At 44.0% G+C, this 20,138-nt stretch overlaps 2 long non-coding RNA genes across 5 annotated transcripts; one reads left to right on the top strand and one right to left on the bottom strand.

Annotated features, from left to right (window-relative positions):
• The first annotated feature begins 8,747 nt into the window (after positions 1–8,747).
• Positions 8,748–11,593, top strand: LOC135374563 (uncharacterized). 4 transcript variants are annotated; one of them, XR_010416962.1, is made up of 5 exons: positions 8,753–9,781; positions 9,861–9,924; positions 10,001–10,465; positions 11,268–11,354; positions 11,463–11,593. It is a non-coding gene; the product is annotated as an uncharacterized LOC135374563 (long non-coding RNA). The 4 variants fall into 4 exon arrangements; XR_010416959.1 differs by having other exon boundaries at positions 8,748–9,781; positions 10,001–11,354; XR_010416960.1 differs by having other exon boundaries at positions 8,756–9,781; positions 11,268–11,593.
• A 3,961-nt stretch (positions 11,594–15,554) lies between these two features.
• On the bottom strand, positions 15,555–17,474 carry LOC135374564 (uncharacterized). The gene is made up of 3 exons (XR_010416963.1): positions 16,886–17,474; positions 16,578–16,716; positions 15,555–15,898 (listed from the first exon to the last, which is right to left on the bottom strand). It is a non-coding gene; the product is annotated as an uncharacterized LOC135374564 (long non-coding RNA).
• Positions 17,475–20,138: the final 2,664 nt, after the last annotated feature.

The raw sequence follows: 20,138 nt of genomic DNA, 5'->3' as shown, positions 1-20,138 counted from the left end.
GGTGGTTATATACTTTCAATGTAACACTCATTTTTTTCATTGCTGGCTAAGTGATGCATTAAAGAACTCATGTATCTTGTGACTATGATGCAATAAAGAGTTTTCTACAATGACATATTGATTTTGTTTTTAAAAATCGCGCAAATTAACTCTTGTTTTGGGGGTAGGAGGCACCCGTAAGTGCGCATTGGCTGCACCTCGGGAAATCGTTGGGGTACGATACAGGCTGCCGATAACGGACCCTTAACATCCCCGTGTTGCAAACCGTATGCCGGACCGTGGTTGGGAGCCGACCCGGTCGGGTCGGTCGCCGCCGGCGCACCCACGTTGGCCCGTCGCGCTGTGCTGCCTGGGTTGTTTATGTAACCACATTAATATGCTTGGGTATAAACATTATGCTTTACACAGGAAGTTTAGATATGACTAGTTATGATACGAAATGCCGAACGGCACTAAAGCACTTCCAAAGGACTAGAATGATATTATGTGATATAAAGGCTAAATGACGGTATCGACTAGAAATATGTACACTGGGGAGGTAATTGCCGGTAAAGACAGTTCAAAATGACTAGAGGTAGAGTGAATAAGTCATAAAAAGGCTAAGTAGCAAGGTCTTGTGGTGAAAGCTCCAACATCAAAGTATCACAAGTCCAGTTGCAACAGCAAGTTTAGAGCAGTCAACCAGGTAAGTGGGCAGAGTGCATTACTGGTTGTTGGATATGATCAACATTGACAATTTCTTTCGCAGATGAGGCCTGGCTGTCACCTTCTCGGTATATTCCTTGGCAAGGTGGTACAGTCCAATACTGCTGTAGCACTTGGAAACTTCTTTGATCAGACGGATCACATTGTTTTCATTTGGGCTGCATTCAAACATATATTGTCGCAAACTTAAGCAGGGAGAGTAAAGAGTAGACATTCGAGGTTGAAAAAATTATTTATTGTCTCTAAGTAAAGTAAACATGCTGGAACGCACCAAAGAGACATGTGCCTGGTGTGTTTGTATGTCCCACTAATACGAGTTTGTACGTTAGGCAATATATTCACGCAATACTTTTTCTTTATATGCTTTTGCCCATCTTAGTACTGTCCTATCCAATATGGAGTGGCTTTTAACTGCATATGAATGCATAATTCAGGAGTGTTTTCATATATTGGACTAGTTGCAGCTTTAAGGTGCCCTTCATGCAGTACTGATTCCAATCATCAACCATCGCTTGAAACTCTTAGCTAGGGAACATGATTCATAGAGGCTAGACTTTCATGCAAATACACACTTTCAACCAGAGCTCGAGGCAACTCATTACTGTAACTAAGTTCCTTTTTTTGGTAACTTACAACTTAACTCTCTACTTTTGCGCCGTGGTAACTTTCAGAGGAACTCATTTCTTTTTCAGGTAACTTTGTCAAAGTAACTTAAGCTAAGTTCCAAGTTACTTTTAATTCGCTTTTCACTCACGTCCACTTGTTTTCTTGCTTACTCTCCGGTTCTTCCATGGCATTTTATGTCATAAAACGTGACGTTCAGTCAATGACAGTATTCTGTTCAGGAAGTAAGAACCGCTGCTATTGAAATGAAGCTGAACCATTGTGTGCCCACAAGGAATAAGATGCAAAGCGTTCGCATTGCTGGACATAAACGAAAACTCAACTCAGGCAACTCAGGGTCGAACTCAACTGCTCACACGCGCTGCACCTGTGTAGTGCTATTTTGTGTCCGAAGTAACTTGGGAGTAACTCATTCTTTTTTTAAGTTACTCCGTAACTGCGAGTTACGTTTCGGGCTGAATAACTTAGTTATTAACGCAGTTACATTTTTCACACGGTAACTTCGTAGGGAGTTTTTTTTGACGGGTAACTTCTCGATCTATGCTTTCAACTCTGCATGGTTTTTGTACACTGCATAAAGCAAGATACTTTTGCCCCAGTGAATTTGCTACGTGTTTTAAATGCATACAAGTGAATTTCTAGAGGTGCATATTTTGATCAAGATTAATGAATTTTTCATGCATGTGTGTTCAACCAGCTTGTAGTGCATATAAATCCGGCCTCTACATATGACGCATGCATTATTACTTTCTTTAGATGTTCTGGGAAGTCGAACTTGTTGGGCATAGCGTCAGGCCTCAGTCTAACGGTTTGCCCTGTTCTGTCGAAGCACCTGTCTTTAAAATGTTTGCTGCAGACCAGTGATGTCCTCGACGGCGTCCAGTCCTTTCGCCTGACATTCACCACAGACTTTTTTAAAGGTTGTGGGCGGCTGTGAGGGAACCTGCATTGAACAATGTATGCCATCAGTTACGGCAGGGATGACAAGGCTGATCCAAGCAAGCAATCGTCGATACCGTGACCAACAAACTGAGCCGTAGATCCCACACCTGGCAAGCGCACATCAACGCCTGCTACGTGCCGAGACCATACTCGTGAACTGCAGGAAGTCTGGACTATCACAATGACTCTATCCAGATAACGTACTGCTTAAAGTTTAACGTTTAGATCTTGAGATACGAGTCACAAGGTGCCGCGCACATGCTTAAACAGCAACGTTTTGTCGCTCCGCTCGTGGACTAATAAATCACATTTATTAGTAAAACTAAGTCACTTACTTGTGAAATGTCGTTCCCGGTATCTTGCCAGTACGGGCAGTACACCCATAACCACAGCAGGCGGGCATGACACCACAAAAATGCTACGCAAAGGCGCATGCAGAATATGCATCTGAGTCGCTGACGGCAATGTTTTGAGCTTCGCAAGATGGCGGCCGGTGACCGTACTGTTGCACCCTGAATCCGCTATCCAGCCTATTACTATAGAGATCAGTGAAGGAGACCGAACTCGGCTGGAGAATGACGTCCCAATTCCTCGAGTCTATTGTTGGCCGCGGCGCAGCGCTCGCGTTCCCTCCAGTACTAGCTCCGCGAAATCTCCTGCAAGGCAATGCGCTGTTTGTCCTCGAATACTCTACTAAGAAGCGTTAAAAACGAGTGTTTGTGAAATAAAAATTAATAACGATTTCTCCAATAATGAGTTAATGTTTTCTGGTCAGCTCCAATCTTGTTTTGCAATTTCTGTTGCCTCGTTTTCGTGTCATAGGTGGGACCTACTCCAAAGGAAGCAAAGGTTGTGCTGGAAAGCTACATTTAAATGGCGTGGAGGGAATGATGTGTTTGAAGATCTGTCAAGTTTCCGGACGCGATATTTTCGGAATATGTGGGAATTTCTATGTGGTGTCGCCGCATAAGCTGGGACTGGGAAAGTTTTATCTGCGTACGTGTGAAGCAATTAAGAGAACTTCGTGTATGGCGACGTTTTAGTCACATGCTATGCGGTTTTGGGAACAGAAAAGAAAGTCGGTATGTAGTCTGTAATGTGTTTGTTCCAACACTGACATCTTGAATAACACTGACTTTTGATGTTCAGTTCCATGCCTAGGAGTTTCAATTAACTTCAGCACAAGCATGCTGCTCAAAACGCTACACCAGGTATTCTACCCAAGCTAAAAAAGCCTCAAATCCAGTAGATATGGGCTTCACACCCCAACCGCACACCAAGATGAAAATCGTCTTCGGGATCTCTTCCTTAAACTGAAGTACGTGTACTGTTGTCCTCTACCGCGTTTGCAAACCTGTGACAGAAAGTGCGTTCCGGCACCTTGGCATTAAATTCATGTGTGGTGTCATGTGAAATGTAACTCTATCCTCTGTACCCTAGCGGATGCTTCACAATGGACCTTTTCCATATTCGCGTCGCCCCTGGCGGCGGAATGTCGAACGTCGTGTCTATCCCTCTAATAATGGTGACGCTTTAAGAACTGGTGCGTACGTTGCGTGAGAAAGTAGCCAAAGAAGATTGGAAGAAGAATGCGGAAAGAGTGAAAGCGTATTGTACTCATTACCAGACTTCAAACGTCCGCGTAACATTGAAACCGATTATCTGCCCACAATGAACATGACAGTCGCCCGCAGGTGGGTCCATGGCGATGTTTTCCGCTCAAAAATGGCGGACCCAAGGGCTGGGCATGCGCATACGCGTTGTCGGAAATGGTCCATTACGACAAAACGTTCCCGTTTCCCAAAACGTTGTGCACGCGAAGGGGGTGGTAGAAACGCGCGCTACGACGCTGTCGTGCAACAGCTGGAATCCAAATGTGCTCAATTACATCATTTCCTCACGCTGCGAGATGTTCGTCGGAAGTAATAATAATCAGTGCACACCATTAACAATGTAGATCCCGCAGTCGTGCCTTGCCAGTCATGCAACTTATACTACCATCCTGTACGATGTCAAACAACAACCTTTGTGTCCTTCGAGTGCCTTTTTATCTCAAATAAAACAAAACGTACTTCCGCGATTCTTAGCAGCTTCTTAACTGCGAGAGCACTACGCTTATTTACACATTCAAGCCTTCGAGCAAACGCGGAGATGCTAAGAAATGTTTCGCACTGTTTGTTATTGTAAGGTACTTCCGTCTTTATATTTTTCGTTTGTTGTTCGGTTTTCGTGTGGTGTTCCGTGGTTCTCGTTCGTTATTATGTGGTTTGGTATTGTACGGTTCTCGTTTGACTTTTTCCGTTATCGTATTATGTTCTACGAGTGTCTCTGTGTGTGTTCTACAATAAGACCTCGTTCCTTATTCTGAAGGGACTCACCACCAGCAATGGGGTCGAGTATAGACCCTGGCGATGAAACTCCCCATTCCTCATCTTAAAATAACGTTATTGTCACGAGTGCTTTGCAGTTGTTCAGCTGTCAGCGTATTTCATTACAGAAATTCGAAGCGCTGTGCACGAAGAGCATGCACGTGCATGACTTCACACGCTGTAGGAGTGACTGCACATACGAGGTTAACACAGCGGTTTATTTACTTCCACCGTACCTCACAAATTAAAAGAACAGTGGAACAAATTGGCATATTGGCGTAGGTTCTGCATCCGCTTCTTAATTCGGCACAGCTGAGCGACTGTGACGGGAACCTGCAAGCACAAGCGCATTGTTGATACATGGGGTGAGATTTATAGGAACAGCCACAAATGCTTTCTTAGTACGTAACAGCACCAGCGAAGTAGCAATGCAAACAAGTCCGAGCTATCAGATGCATGCGATACGAATAAACAGATTTTTCCTCAAAATAAAGAGCTCACCTGTGAAAAATTATCCCTCTTTCTCTGTCCGTGTGAAGTGTACTCAAAGCTATAACAAACTGGCATGACATGCCCTTTAGTTTAAAGTAAATTCTAAAAAATACGGGCAGCCCCGCTTGAATTAAATGCAGACGACAGAATCCAATATGGCGGCCGGTGACCACGCTGTGGAGCACCCTATGCGCGATCCAGCCTATACTATAGAGATCCCTCTTACATGATATCGGTCCGCGTCATCCAATGTCTTTTCCAGCAGGCCGATTTCACGTTTCCATTTAGAAGATTTTTTCCTCCACCTCGTGCGGGTATCATTATAGATCATGCATTTATAAAGCTTTTTACCATCCATGACTCTGGCAGTGTCCTGGCTCGATCTTTAAACATCCCTGCTGGAAATCGTCTCATTCAAAATCCTATGAAAATCTCATTGAACCTATTGGATATCATGTACACAAATCTCATTCAGTGACTGCGAAAATTCACATTCCCAATACATGATTTGGGACAAATATTACATTGAAAATGGTGCCATATTCAATTAGTCTTAATGAGGAATCACAGTATGTGTTAATGAGATGTAATGAGAAATCACAGCAAGTGTTAATGAGATGTAATGAGAAATCACAGCAAGTGTTAAAGGTCAGCTACGCCGATTTCCCGATGTGTTGAAACGGTTGTGATATTCAGAACGAGCACATCCAACTGCCCCCGAAACGCACCTTCGTTTCTCAATTTTGTCTTCCTATTACGAAAATTAATTCATCAAAGAAACCAAAACAAGCCATGGGCGCAGCCATTTTTGTGACGTAGATGGGATAAACCTGCTCCATCTACGTAGATAGAGAATCGTGCGTCTGATTGGATGAAAGCTGAGGCTTTCTCTGACTTCCCTGGCGTCTTCTCCCGTTTGCGAGGAAATCCAGTTATGGCCGCCGGCTACGATGAGCGTTTCGTCCGAGGTAATCCCGAGAACTATTGAACGATGGAAACAACAACCGCGAACTCACCTCAACATCATTTTCGGCGTGAAATTATGATTGTGTGCTCGAGAACTTCGCAGTTCAACCGTTCAGCTGCCATTCACGTCAACCCGTTTGCTGCTTTTACTACAAGTGCAGGAATGGCAGCGATTGAGCAACAACGTGTGACTTGGTGATCGTTTGAGCATATACCTGCAGAGGACTGGTCTTCAAAGAAAGAAGGCCGTATTTCTGCCCATGCACATCGTGCGATTGCCAGGCTTGTTACACGAGATACATATATTGTGCAGCATCATAGCGCGACTGCAATGAACGACGTAGGAATGTATCGTGACCACTCGAACTGCACTCGTTGAACCATTCGTGGGTTATATGAAAGTGCTCAATAGTGTTGCCCCGCACAAAAAGTGTTGGATGTAGTTTTGTAGTGTGTTGTTTATCTCGTAGAGCGCATCGCGGCATGTAGGTCGAGAGCCCTTATACGTATTTTTTGCATGTTTACTTGAGTGTGCGCATTGTTCTATACCACACAGGCCATATTTCATTCATAATAGTTTCGCAAATAAACACGTACGGGTCGATCTCATATTGCTTTTGAGTTAGGCATAGTGTCTTCAGATCAGGGTATGTGTATCCTGTGTATCCTGTATGTGTATCCAACAGATGTTATTAAGGGTAGTGCAACATTTCCCACTTCTTGAACCATGCTAACATTGCCAGAATAAGGAACATTACACTGTGCTGTGTATTCCACACTCAGTTGTCTCGCGACGTAAACCCCCAATTATTATATTGGGTACTCCACATGTTCAACCACACTCTGAGAAAAAAGGGAGTCAAGCTGGAGTTAAGCAGGAGTAAAAGTTTATTTTACTCCCACCGGGTCAAGATAACTCCATTGAAAAGTCCCACGCTCGCGGTTACTCCGTCTTGCTGTTATCGTAACTCCTTCGACCCTTTCTGTACTCCGTCATGAGAGTATAATAAACGAGCAGGATCGGCGGCCAATTTCGCCTGGAAGCGTGCTTCCCCTGCAATGCTCCTTAACAACGCGTTTTCGCGAAAAGCGGTTAGAATTTTTGCAAGTGCGCAAGCAGATTCGGTTACCTCGACGTGTAACTTACTTAATAAAATACGGAGCACACACCTACCTCTAATCTCTGTTGTTCCCCTGGCGAATAAAAAATTATACATGGTAGCCTATGAGAAAGAAACCGAAACTGTGCTCTGTCGTGATTTTCAGTGCAGTGCCTTTTAGCAAGGTGCGCAACCTGTTTCACGATTACTGTGTCGCTGTCTTGCATATGACATAAAGGTTTCGATATTACGCCGACGAGATTTTGTCCCCGTTCCCAGAATTCGGGTTGCCGCCAATCCTGAGAATGGACGAGAATGGCGCGAACCAGGTTTGACTTACTGCAAGTACCTCTGCTCTGGCTGTTCAATGTGAAGCTTATTACTTTCCCTGGGACAGGGTTCAAATTGAAAAAATTCAAATGGGAAGTGTGCAAAGGAGAGTAGACGAAAAGAAAATTCCTTGGCTCAACATAATAGCAGCATTTCGTGTTTGTCTCGTACTTCAAACAATTTTCCCAAAATGTGACCTCTTGTCTGTTCTGTGCATCTGTAGCATGCATGAACCAAGTGGAAGGAAAGTAGGTCATTTGATATGTATACCATACGAGTGAGTTTGAGACCTGTATCTGCTGTCTTGTGATATTTTCCTCACGGTGAGGCTACTAAATAAACAAAAGCAGCACAAAGGACTGGGATTCGGCTGGGAACGTAACGGGGATGATGGGTTCGAGGTGGCCGATATCGCCGTCACGAGCCCGACTGCTTCCCGACTATGTGAGGGGGAAGAATTGAGGGAGAGGGAAACTACATAAAATTATTTCCCGATAGATCCCCGTTCGTGTCCCGGTCAGAATTCTTTCCCGATAGATTCCCGTTTGCGTCCCGGCCAGGATTCTTTCCCGATGGATCCCCGTTAACGTCCCGATCTGCTGTGGTGTACTGGCTAAGTATTTCTTCCCGCTCGTCTCCCGATGTTTATGCAGATTCGGTAACACGTGATCGGATGGTACAGCTCGAGACAAAGTTTCTGAAACACGGGTTTTCTGTATTGGACTTTTCCCAGCCACCTTTGGGAAATGCTTGTTGAGCAGAATCCTTGGGGATTCTGTTCAACAAGTGTTCCCCTTAGGCCGCAGGGGAGGCGTAGAGAAGTGAAATACAAAACACCCGTGTTTCAGAAACTTTTGTCCCAAGCTGTACGAGACAGTGAAGCATCCCTTCAGGAAGGAATTTGGCTGTCTGGTATGAGGTAACTCTTTCAAACATTGGGCTGCAGTTCACTTCATGTGTTGTGTTGTGTTGTGTTGTATGACGGAAAACATGCACACGCAGCACCCTGAACAGAAGTATTAATGGAGCCTCACTGCAAAGCACGCAAGTACAAGATACTCGGGAAGAGTCGGCCACGCCCGAACGAAGCGACCGAATCTCCCGAATCGAAAAACTCACGTGAAACGAAACGAAGAGAGCTTTAGCAAGTCGAACTGATCGGACGAAAACCGCTGCACCGAAACCCGCAAAGACTACGATGGAGCTCCCTGCATTTGGGCTACCGCGACTGCCATCGCCATCATCTTTGTTTTGGTTGTCATTGCTGGGTGCAAATGGCCGGCGTGTGTGTTCTTAATGTTTCTGAGCAACAAGTTTTGCAAAGTTTGGTTCGGAGGGAGTATGGAACGCCGTTTTGTGGTCAACGTGGCCAGAGTGCCTCAAAAGTACTCCTGCCGCATTCTGGTCACTGTTATAAATGTGAATCCCTGCCACCATCAGCAGCTTTTAAGTAGATTCATGGCACATGAGGAACCTGCGATGTACACCATCGCACACAGTCAAGAAAAATGTAGCATTTAACCTTGCTTTCCTTCATTATAACAAACAAAAAAAAAGAAAGAAAGAAAGAACACTAGAGAAAGGGTCGGCAAAACAGTGAGTGTTTTGTTGTTTTTGATTCTATTGATCTCTCACTGTCAGGTTGCACTGCCGATCTGTTCACAATCATAACTAACTAATACCTTAGCTTTGGCCAATCTCATGTTGCAATTTTGCTTCAAACACAACATTCAGGGATTCTTATGAAAACAGCAGCATTTCTGAAAGATCCTGGAACGGCCACAATCTCAAGAGGTAGTACGATTCTACCCGTCGTCATATTTCGTCCGCCAAGCCATTGCGCGGAGATGTTGGCTCCATGCCCATTTCAACACAGGCTCACCCGCGCTCGCTCGCGCGTCGTCGCTTGTCTTCCATGCCACCAGCCAGCGCTGCGCGCTGCCTGTCGCGCATGCGCTGTTCTTGTTGGCTTCGCTTTGGCTGCTGTAACGGTCGTTTCTCGTCGCCGCGTGTAGTTCGCGTAATTGCGAGCGTTCCAGCAAGTCTAAAGCGTTTTAGAGGCTTTGTATTGTTGTTCTCACCTGGTGCTGTCGTTCTTGCAACCCGTCTGATATTGCAACTGTCTGTAAGTGGAAGCGTTTCTTCTAACCGCGAGCAAACCAGTCGGTCTCGTTTGACATGTCAAAGAGTGAAGACGCTACCTTGCATGTGAAGCCAAATCGTTCTTCGCCTTCAGGATTATTGCCGTTTCAGGTGTGTAATTAATATAACTCTGAAGTAATATGTTCGACTGCGCCATGCATTCTCATTGTTCGTTTTACTCTATTTGCAGGGATCTGCGCAACGACAGGGAGATAGAACGCCAAGTGAAGTCGACTGTGTACTTTGTGCAGACGGTATGTCATATGTCTCTACACTGCTCTACATATAGGTGTCCTGCCATCGTATTTTCTGGAACGATATTTCTTGCAGGTTCAGCGTGTATGACGCAGCGGCCTTCAGCAAGAGAAACTCAAGCACCGTGTTCAAATGCAGTGGGGACTCTTGCTGGCCATGACAACGCTTAGAAGTGCTTTTTCGGAAGAAGGACAAGTTGGACCGGAAATGAGGACCTAGGTGTGCTCTTTTGCGCTGTTGTTCACCGTTCGATCATTACCAGTTTTTGTGCCCCCGTGAGTTCAACGCTTAGGTATGTTGATGATAAATGGATATGCGTTAAAAGGTACGTACTCCGGAGTGGTGAATTGTTCTGGTGAAGTGATTCGTTGCTGCTATCTCCTGTTTCGTGAGGGTTCTTGTCGGTACTCATATACCGCAGGCATGAGGGGCTTTCTTTGCAGAACATTTCAGTAAACCAAGACTGCAGCATTTTCAAGATTGCCATAACCAGCATCAATGCAGCTCTCATGTCAACATCAGCATCAAGACAGCTCTGATGTGAGCATCAGCCAGCGCAGCTCTGATGTTAACATCATCAGAGCAGCTGTGATGTTAACATCAGACCTGATGTCGCTTTTTTTTTTCAATAGGGATGCTTCTCCTTGACCATGTTTTTTTTTTGCTTATTGACGTTTTTGTGAAGGAACGCTGAATATGCGCACACCATTGACTGTCAGCTCTAGTCCCGGTCAGCTGTCATTTTTTACAGTTTTCGTTGTAGTAATTGCTAGTCATTTGCACCAAAGGCGCTGGATGTGAACTATTTTCTCTTTCCTGGACTTGCATTTCTCCCAGTCGTTGGCTTTGTCATTTTTTCATAATTTAAATTTTCTCTTGGTAACTCTTGAGTTTCGTAATCCCTACGCTGTGCATTTTACCATTTTTGATAAAGCTCATTCCACGTACCGTGCACATACTATTTTGTGCTGAAGTGCAGCAATTGTTTCGTTACGTCTAATGTTACATGCCATTCATTTTTGTGTCTGGGCAGTACTGAAGCGTGAGCAGATAGGCAGACTGCCTATTACTGCATAACTTCGTTTTCTTTGAGGCACCACCACTTGGACAGGCAGACCGCCTCTTGCTGTATACTTTTTCTTTCTTTTGAGACACTGTTGACGTGCGAGTGGTTACGCAGGCAGGCTGCATATTACTGTATACCATTTCCCACCATGCAGCAATTTTACCGTTACGTCTAATATTAATGCTACAAGCCGTTCATTTCTTCCAGGGCCATTGCCGAAGTGCAAGTGGTTAGGCAGACTGCCTACTACTGCATACCTTTTTTGTTTCCTTTCAGAGACCACCTCTTACTGTGTACGTTCCCCCCCCCCTTTTGAGACACCATTGAAGGGCCAGTGGTTACGCAGGCAGGCTGGATATTACGGTAGACCATTTCCACCCTTTTCTTTTCAGGCTACATTGGCAATGACAGTAGTTATGCGGACATGCTGCATATTTCTGTATACCCCTCTTTTTTTGTTTTTCATTTCAGACACAATTGGCATGCATTGGATGATGCAGGCAGACTGCTTAGTGTACACCACTCGTCGTTTAGTCTATTGAGGTGCTCCAAGTGTTGTGTCAGTCTATTTCCTCTCCGAAAATAAAATGTTGGGCTCTACACACACTGTTTACACTCAAAATTATTGTAATTATTAAAAATAAGCATATTAATGCCAAAATATGCATGGGGGGGGGTAAATATGCATGGGGGGAGCCCCTGCCAGCATTATCGGGGATCCGCCGGGGACCTGCTGGGACCGAATACTTGCTGCCGATGTCGGTCCTTAATCATCCCGGTGTTGCAAACTGGAGGAAGGACCGGTATCGGCTGGTGGCATGCCCCCGACTTTGTAGGATTCTTTCCCGATGCTGGACCGGCTTCGCCCCGGTCCTTTGTGCTGCTTGGGAACGTTCTTTCAAAATTAAAGACTGCGGTGGTGCTTTTGAGTGCACTGTAGGGTCATGCTGTGCGTCCTGGAAGAATTTGAGGAAGCTAGTCGTCATTAGAGGTTTATTTTCACCCTGTAATAGACGATATGCATAAATCCCAGATGCCAGTGCAATGCGGTACATCTTGTGAGCCTGTTCGTTCCTTTGGCACCATCCTTCTCTCCCTCATTCCGAACCTGATGCCATCAGGAAGGAGAAGGAAGCGCCAGGGAATGAACAGGCTCCCAAGACACTGCATCGCACTGGCGCCTGGGATTTATGCATATCGTCTATTGGGGGTTAGTTGGACTCCACTATCGGGGTTAACATAACTCCATCATCAGAGCTTACTATACTCCCTCACTGGCATTTCATATACTCCCCCACAAGTGTTTGATAAGCTCCCTCACAGGCTTTTAGTATGCTCTTCCATGGGAGTTAGCCTAACTCCATTGAAGGTGTTTAGTGTACTCCATCACATGGTTTAACCTGAGTCCATCAGAGGTGTTTAATATACTCTGTGACAAGGGTTAACCCAACACCATTGGAGGGGTCCATCATACTCCAGCATATGGATTAACCCAACTCTGTCAGAGGTGTTCAGTATACTCTGTCACAGGTTGAACCCTACACCATGGGGGGTGTTTATTATACTCTGTGACAGGGTTTAGCTCAACTCCCTCAGAGGTGCTTAATATACTCCGCAACAGGGGGTTAACGGAACTCCGCTGTGGGTTTTTAACCTTACTCCCTCTTGTCCTGGAGTTAAGGTAACTCCTCAGAAGCCTAAAATTTTGCACCTGGGAGTTACAGCTTTTTGCCCCGACAAAGGAGTGTTTTTGACTCCCTTTTTTCTCAGAGTGCAGTCGGCACTTCCCATATCCTATTTTTTTTAAACATGTGCTTAAAATTCCACAACTGCCACTCAAGTAACTTTGCCACCAAATTAGTCAGTGACAAAAGGTATATGTTCTTTATCACAAATTTAATAACCTTGGTGTAAATGGTTGATGGTGTCCTCTGCCTTGTACGGTGCACTTCATAGCAAAATACACAATAGTCCAAATGTTTTCCTTGTCCACAAATGCCCTGTCAAAGCTGAAAGACTCTTATCAAAAGGGGGAAGCGGGCTTGCTTGTCCAGAGAAACAAATATGAAACTGCAGTGCTCAACGTAAATAACTGCATGCTCAGCAACTAAGGCTGGTGATGCCGAAGACCTAATATTTCTAGGTTAAAAGGAACAAAGGAGAAAAGACCACTGCGGCGTATTAATGTTGTTTCAAAAGTATAACACCACAAAATTTGTGAGAGTCAGTTGGTGTATTTAGTTATGTTGGTCACCTTCTGCACCAATTTTTAATAAGATTCAAATGCGTTGCTACCAACCAGGACCTAAGCCTGACCTATGATCTAATAATAATAATAATAGTATCTATCTATGACCTATATGGACCCTCACCACTAGTTTGGTCCAGGTTTCACACGTGGCTTCTAGTGAAGTTCGAAGCTGCTTTGTAGAGCTGACAGGAGACTTGCAGAGTAGAGATTTTTTTATTTATATTTTCCATAGAACATGTAAAAAACAATGTGCTGTACCAACTGTACTCAAAGAAATACAAATATACTTTGTTTTAGCTATGTGCATATTAGCAGATTACAGGTGACCGATGACACACAATGGGCGTCAAGGGTGAGAACACAAGAATACTACCACTGCAGGCACTGTCCTGAAATTCTAAGTCACCATTTGTCAGAAAGCAATGACCACGTACAGCCTAAGGATCATATTTAGCTCCTTCCATTATTCTTTTATTGACAGCATGTTGGCTGCTATCCAGTCCATGAAAGTGACCCTTATCGTTGAAAGAACGGTTCAACAGCAAGCGAGCTGGTAATAGTGTCCATGATGGCGAAACCTGAAGAGGAGATACAAGAAGGGACACAAACACGCTATGTTGAGACATTGTGTATGTCCCTTCCTATCCCTCGTCTCAGGGTTTCTCGCTATGGACCTTCATGATGTTTCCTTCCGGAAACTTGACATATTTTTATGTAGAATTGTGAAGGTACAGCTAGGTGCTGTTAGCAAATCACACAGTACTTTTCTTGAAACAAGAATCCATAGAAGGTACACAATCATCTTCAGCATTGCACACATCTATGGGACATGTTAATCGCTTTGGAATGTCACAGACAGGTCATGGAGGCCGGCACATGATTAGTGGTGTTGAACAGACAACTATTTGTCATATTTTAGGCACAAAAAGCAGTTTTGGCACCTGCATGTTGAGACAGATGTATCTCTACATACTTTGCCATGACACAAATATATGAAGCAACAAATGTACTCTCTAGTTCATTATGGTTATTAGTCAACACTGCCAAGAATGTGGGAACACAGTCTTTTACCACCTACACTCTTCAAAATGACCTTCACACACGACACATTGTAGGTCAACGAGACTCCAGAATGATGTCCTCTCCCTCCCCATTAGCTGAAAACATTTTTCTACAACCTTGCATAAGGGGAAGTTAGTACAAGAAACGCACACATTCCTTTTTTGAGCAAATTAGTATTCAGAGCGTTACCATACTGTGGTAGGCCTGCAGTGCATTACGTGGTACAGCACACACTGTAAAAAATTTCACCGTAGAACATGTCCCCCATTCTAATGACAGTCTTCTCCAGTTTTTCAAACTGCCATTTCCCATAGTGCTTTATGGTATGACACAGTATTTCTAAATCTTTACTGTAGTTTACTGGTTGTAGCAGAAAAAAAGACATCACTGTTCTCGATCACAGGACGCAAGCCATAAGTGCTATACGGAAGCAGTACATGCTGCTCTCTAGCAGTTGTTCGTGTTTGGACATGGTATGGTGCATGCAGGGTAAATTCCATGGTTAAAATATCCAAACGTGAACAACTGTTAGATTACATGATGTAGAATGCTCTATAGTACAGTAAAACCTCCAAAGTCTGACACCTCCCTACCTCGGACAACTCCCCACGATTTCATTGCACGGGCAGGCTCCCATTGAAACTACATGGGGACGAAATTCTCTATGTCGGACACCTCCCTATCTTGGAAGTAGGATAGGGTTTTCCCTGCAAAGTCGGACAAAACCCTGGCCAAATTACCTCAATATCGGCCCATCTTTGCACCAAAAAGACCCAAAATGAGCCAATGGCCTTGACTTTTGCCCCTTTTTTCCCTATACTGGTCACAGCATTTCATTGCTTTAGTTTTTAGAGTCCAAAAACAAGTGCTGTCAGTCTACATTGTAATTCTTTATGTGGGCACTTGTCTTCAGTTTGTCTAGAGCCTTTGAACGAGCACTGCACCAAAGCTATCAGAAGTGGGCTGACGCTTCAGAGACAAGTCCTTGCTGCTCGAAAAGCTCCAGAGGTAATGCCATTGAGTAGAATCTGAACGGAATTGAATTTACTAAAATCAGTAATAATTATCAGTGAAGAGTGGGTAGAGGTACCACTAAGGACCTTAAATTGAAGAAGGGGGACATTTCTCACAGCTGTGATCTCTTCCATTTTTTGTTGCCATCATATTCTGTAACTCGGACACCTCTATAAGTAGGAGACGCTTTGGCTGCACCGCGGGTGTCCAACATAGGAAGGTTTCACTGTATTTGTGTTCCGTGTCATGTGACCACAAATAATATATGCTTTTGCTCATGCTGCACAGCACAGGCGAATTTAGCTGCATGTGAGGATAATAACATGAAACCCGAGGTGCGGAGGAAAAGGCATGACTTTACGGTCTCTGTGTCAGTTGTTTCATGTTGTAATTGCGTACCAGCTCGTCTGTACCTGAGAATAGGTTTGATGCATTGTACACGCACCATACACATGCAGTATGTGGTGTGTTGTGATAGTAATGCCACTGCCAATTGAAGAATAATGCTCCAGGTGGATTGTTTCGGTACAATCTTGAACTATGCATACCAAGGGGTAGGGCATCTGCGTGACAGGTTTACCTGGAAGTAAGAATGTAAATGTTAGCATGTCATTGAATAATTAGCATTATCAATATACTGCTGCAGATGATACAAACAATAGCACACATGATGCTCCGATATGTTCTGCAGGAATGTCTCTGTACTCACAATATTAGTACAGCAGCTACAGAAAGGCATAAAACCAAGTTTTTGTATACATGATACCACTTGAATGCAACACAAGCTTCTGCTGCACTGCCAGAACACCACGGCGGACAGATTTACCTTACTTCACCCCAGAAAAAGTATGCACTGTTGCACACATGATGCTGTTTGAATGTCTCGAAAAACATAATTTATGACCAAAAGACATCAACTGGAAGATTTCGATTGACCTTAGTCAAAACTGAGAAAAAGTATGTGCTGTTGCACACATGAAACTGCTTGAACTGCTCTCGAGCGCTGTGGAAAAACACCTTATTTGTGACCAAAATACAACAGCTGAGCCAACATTGAATTTATACCTTACTCAAAATACACAAGATTTGCTGCCGTGCATATGATACGATGATACTGCTTAAATGTACTCTGAAAGCGCTGCCACCTCAGGCATGGTTGCTCTAAGCTAGCGAGCAACAGCAAGGGTATACGAACACAAGAAGAAGAGCACAAGTGATGGAATGCACTTGATTAATCAGAAAATGAAATGTCTCAGTACCAGGTGTCACTGTTCCGTCAACAAAAACAGATGAACTTTGAAGGGGCGTCTGGTTGGCACTGGTGACAGCCTTCAGCTTGAAACCCAGACGGTGATAGTTGAGACGTGGAGTGCAAGCTTTTCGGTGGTGCCAGCATGCCTGCGAAATCATTTAACAAATAAGGCAATTCCAAATCTGTACAGAGTACACCCGCTGGGGCGTAATCTCTAAAGGATGAAGCAGTAACCGACAGATAGCGTATTTTTCTCTTCTACGTGATGCAATTTGCACCGCATGACTGACTTGTCTAACATATTACGCGTCTTACCTTTATCTGCTGCCTAGTCCTGCCCCTGCAATCTCCTGCTGCAGATAAGGTTGGCACAGCATCCCGGACGAGACATCTTCAGCTTCTTGTGAAACAAGTTGCGCATTGCTTCTGTAACATTCGTATAAGCCAGATGAACAGATCAAATCGCTCCTTTCGAAGGTGGCACCCAGTCGGAGTTGTAACCGATTGTTGCAGTCAATAGATTTCTCTTTCGCCTTTCGGAAAATTGTGGTTTGAAACATTGGAACTGCATGCTGAAGTGTTCTTGCAGACGGGAGCAAAACGCTCACACATTCTCGGCACGCAGCACAGAACACGAATCACACCAGGAAGTCTGTACTGGCCTAGCAAATGCTTTGCAGTCAAAGGAAGCAAAACTCACGTTCCTCGTGGGTTTAGTGAAGTCCAGAAATATACTGGCTCCCTAATAGCGAACTGTTTATCACTTCCCCAATGTGAATCTGCGCAGCAGACGGCTCGGCAGAAGAAACTGGCCGGCTTGGCGGAAGAAACCAAGCCAAAAGTCATGCCAAGCCGGAGCGCGGGCAGACCACGAATGTGTCGTCGACACAGGGTTTGCGGGCCACCAGACGGGATGTCAGTAAAACTAAAAATGAACTTTTTCGGAAAACTGCGAGGAGTTTGGGATAACTATTTTGCATACATAATCAGTGTTCCCTTATGAACACATCGTGTGAGTACCATTCCATTCTGTAACACTCGAAAATCGGCGTAGCTGAGCTTTAATGAGATATAATGACAAGTCACAGAAAGTGTTAATGAGATGTAATGAGAAGTGGTGGCTTCAAACTAATTGAATGTCCCCGTCATGTCTCATTGAACCAATGAGCCCCAGCAGGAAATTTCTCATTGGAATGGTTCTCCATTTCGGTTCGCCAGTAGGTTTGTTGTGGTATAGTCACATTAGATGTGTAGAGCTTTCCAATGAGTATAAATGAATTCCCGCAAAAATGAATTAGACTCAATGTGATTTGGACAATTTACTGGATCAATGCACTACATATTGTATTCTATCACAGCACATATTTCAGCTTGGGTGTAATATTCTCAGTCGCACTGTGCCTTCACAGATGCGCAATGTCTGGCTAGTAATACTGTCGTGCATCAGATAGTGGGAAATAGAAAATCTAAAAGATGTAATTAACATTTAGCAGTAGCTGAAGGCGCAGCCTCCTTCACTCCTGCTTCTTTTCCGGAGCACCTCATAAAGCGCAACAAAGCAGTGTAAACCGAACACTAGAGAAGAGGTTGCCGGCAGTCACTGTACAGAATTAGGAGAAACAAATTTGAAGGTATCTTGGACGGAGCAAAGTATGAAGCATTATCCCAGCCCGGTTAGGTCCTGTCATCAATTGACAACTTCTCTTATACATTTAATACCGATGGGGCACAAGTAGCACAAGTTAAATCAGCAAAAATCAGCTTGGTCAATTCACGTGATGATAAATGAGCTGCCGCAAACTGTGAGGCAGATTGTGGTAAAGGAAAGATGGACATGAACACCTTCCTCGTTTCAGTAGACGATGCAAAGGATATTTTCAATGATGTGACATTGAAGTCGTGAAAGTTATGGAAGTCAGGAAGCATTGTTCAAAGCAGATTTATTGGACTATGCTGCTGTGTCGACTCCGCATCTCTGCCTCCCATGCAAAACAATGTCGGGTTTCACGGGTACTGTGGATGTAGTTGGTGCTACCATGAAGGAGAGTACTATGACTCAGCCATGGACCCTATCACCATTAACACCCCAAGAGAATCGACTGGTGAAGCAGCAGTGAGAGAGATTCAGCAGTCATTAAAGGACAACCTCTAATGTCTGCGGATATAAATGACCAGCTGCACTAATAAACATGCCATATTTTGAATTTGCACACTGTGTTCTTGGGCGTTGTACGGACTGCCACAGGTACGTGGCTGTGTGAAGCCAAAGAAGCATTCTGCAGGTGTTTACTTTTATTCGTCACATAAATTGTAGTTAGAAAATAGCAAAGCAAAATAGACGCCGGTTTTGCAGTTGAGTAATATGGACAGCTGAACATTCTCCGGAAGAAGGTATGTAACTACAAGATCAGTAATTACCTAATAATGACTAATTAGCTCTTTAATTATGGGATTTCGCATAAAAGCGAGGAAACGGAAAGGAATATGTTCCTCGTTGAAAGACATTCCATGTGGAAATATGTGTTAAATGCGCACCTGTGTTGAAATGTTCATCGCTCAATCTCGCCATGCAAATAAGGCGAAACAAGAAATACGCAGTTTGCAAACGCAGAAACGATGCAACCTTCGCCTTATCCGGGTAGAAGAGCGGTCTATAGCATCAATCAGTTTCATCGCTCCAAATTACGTGGCCCTCCCACTTGGGTTGCATGTCGCTCTTTCTGCGCCAGAAACGTGCTTAGTTCATGTTCCGGCTCATTTGCATAGCGAAATTCCGCGACAGATATTTCAACGCACGTGCGCGTTTGTGTTTTTTTTTTCAACATGAAATTACTTTCGACGCCGAATAGATCCCGTTCTGTTATTTCGCCTTTGCGAGAAGTCCCCTAATTGAAAAGCTAATGGACTTTAGGTAATTCGTGATCATATAGTTCCATAATTTTCTTCGAGGGAATGTTCGCCTGGCCATATAACTCAACTGAAAAATAGCATCTATTTTGCTCTACTAGTTCTTAATAAAAATGTTGTAGCGAATAAAAACAAACACCCTCTATGTTTGCAAGAAACAAACAATAATCATCATTAGAAGAAGAATAATGACGCCACGAAGCTCTTTATCGAAACCACCAAAGGACTTCAGAGAATATTAGCTCTTGGAAGCCCTCAGAATGGAAAGGTTGGTTACTTTTCTAAGTTCACACATGTATATAGGGTATCCTTACTGAAAACTTCTCGTTGAAGCAACTGATTCAAGATAAACTGTTGCACGAGGAAGCTGAAAAGGCTGAAATATGCCGAGAAAATTATGAAGTGACAATGAGCAATAGATTGGAAGATTTATTGTAAGAATGTGAGACAGTTTGGCAGCAAATGAAGACACTATCTATGCGAACTCGTTTAAAAGAAAGAAAGGTGCATGAAAAAGGAAGCTAAAACAATGAAAACGCCACTGTGCTTCATTATTTTCTGATCCAAAGTTTATCCACACTAACAGGTATGAAAACAGATATACTACAAATATCCAGTGTACACCGGACAGCAACAGTGACAACACTATAAGGATATAATA

The sequence above is a fragment of the Ornithodoros turicata genome, unplaced genomic scaffold (genome assembly GCF_037126465.1).
Source record: "Ornithodoros turicata isolate Travis unplaced genomic scaffold, ASM3712646v1 Chromosome78, whole genome shotgun sequence".
Taxonomy (NCBI): domain Eukaryota; kingdom Metazoa; phylum Arthropoda; class Arachnida; order Ixodida; family Argasidae; genus Ornithodoros; species Ornithodoros turicata.
The sequence above is the reverse complement of the archived record's forward strand: the minus strand, read 5'-3'. Positions and strand labels throughout refer to the sequence as shown.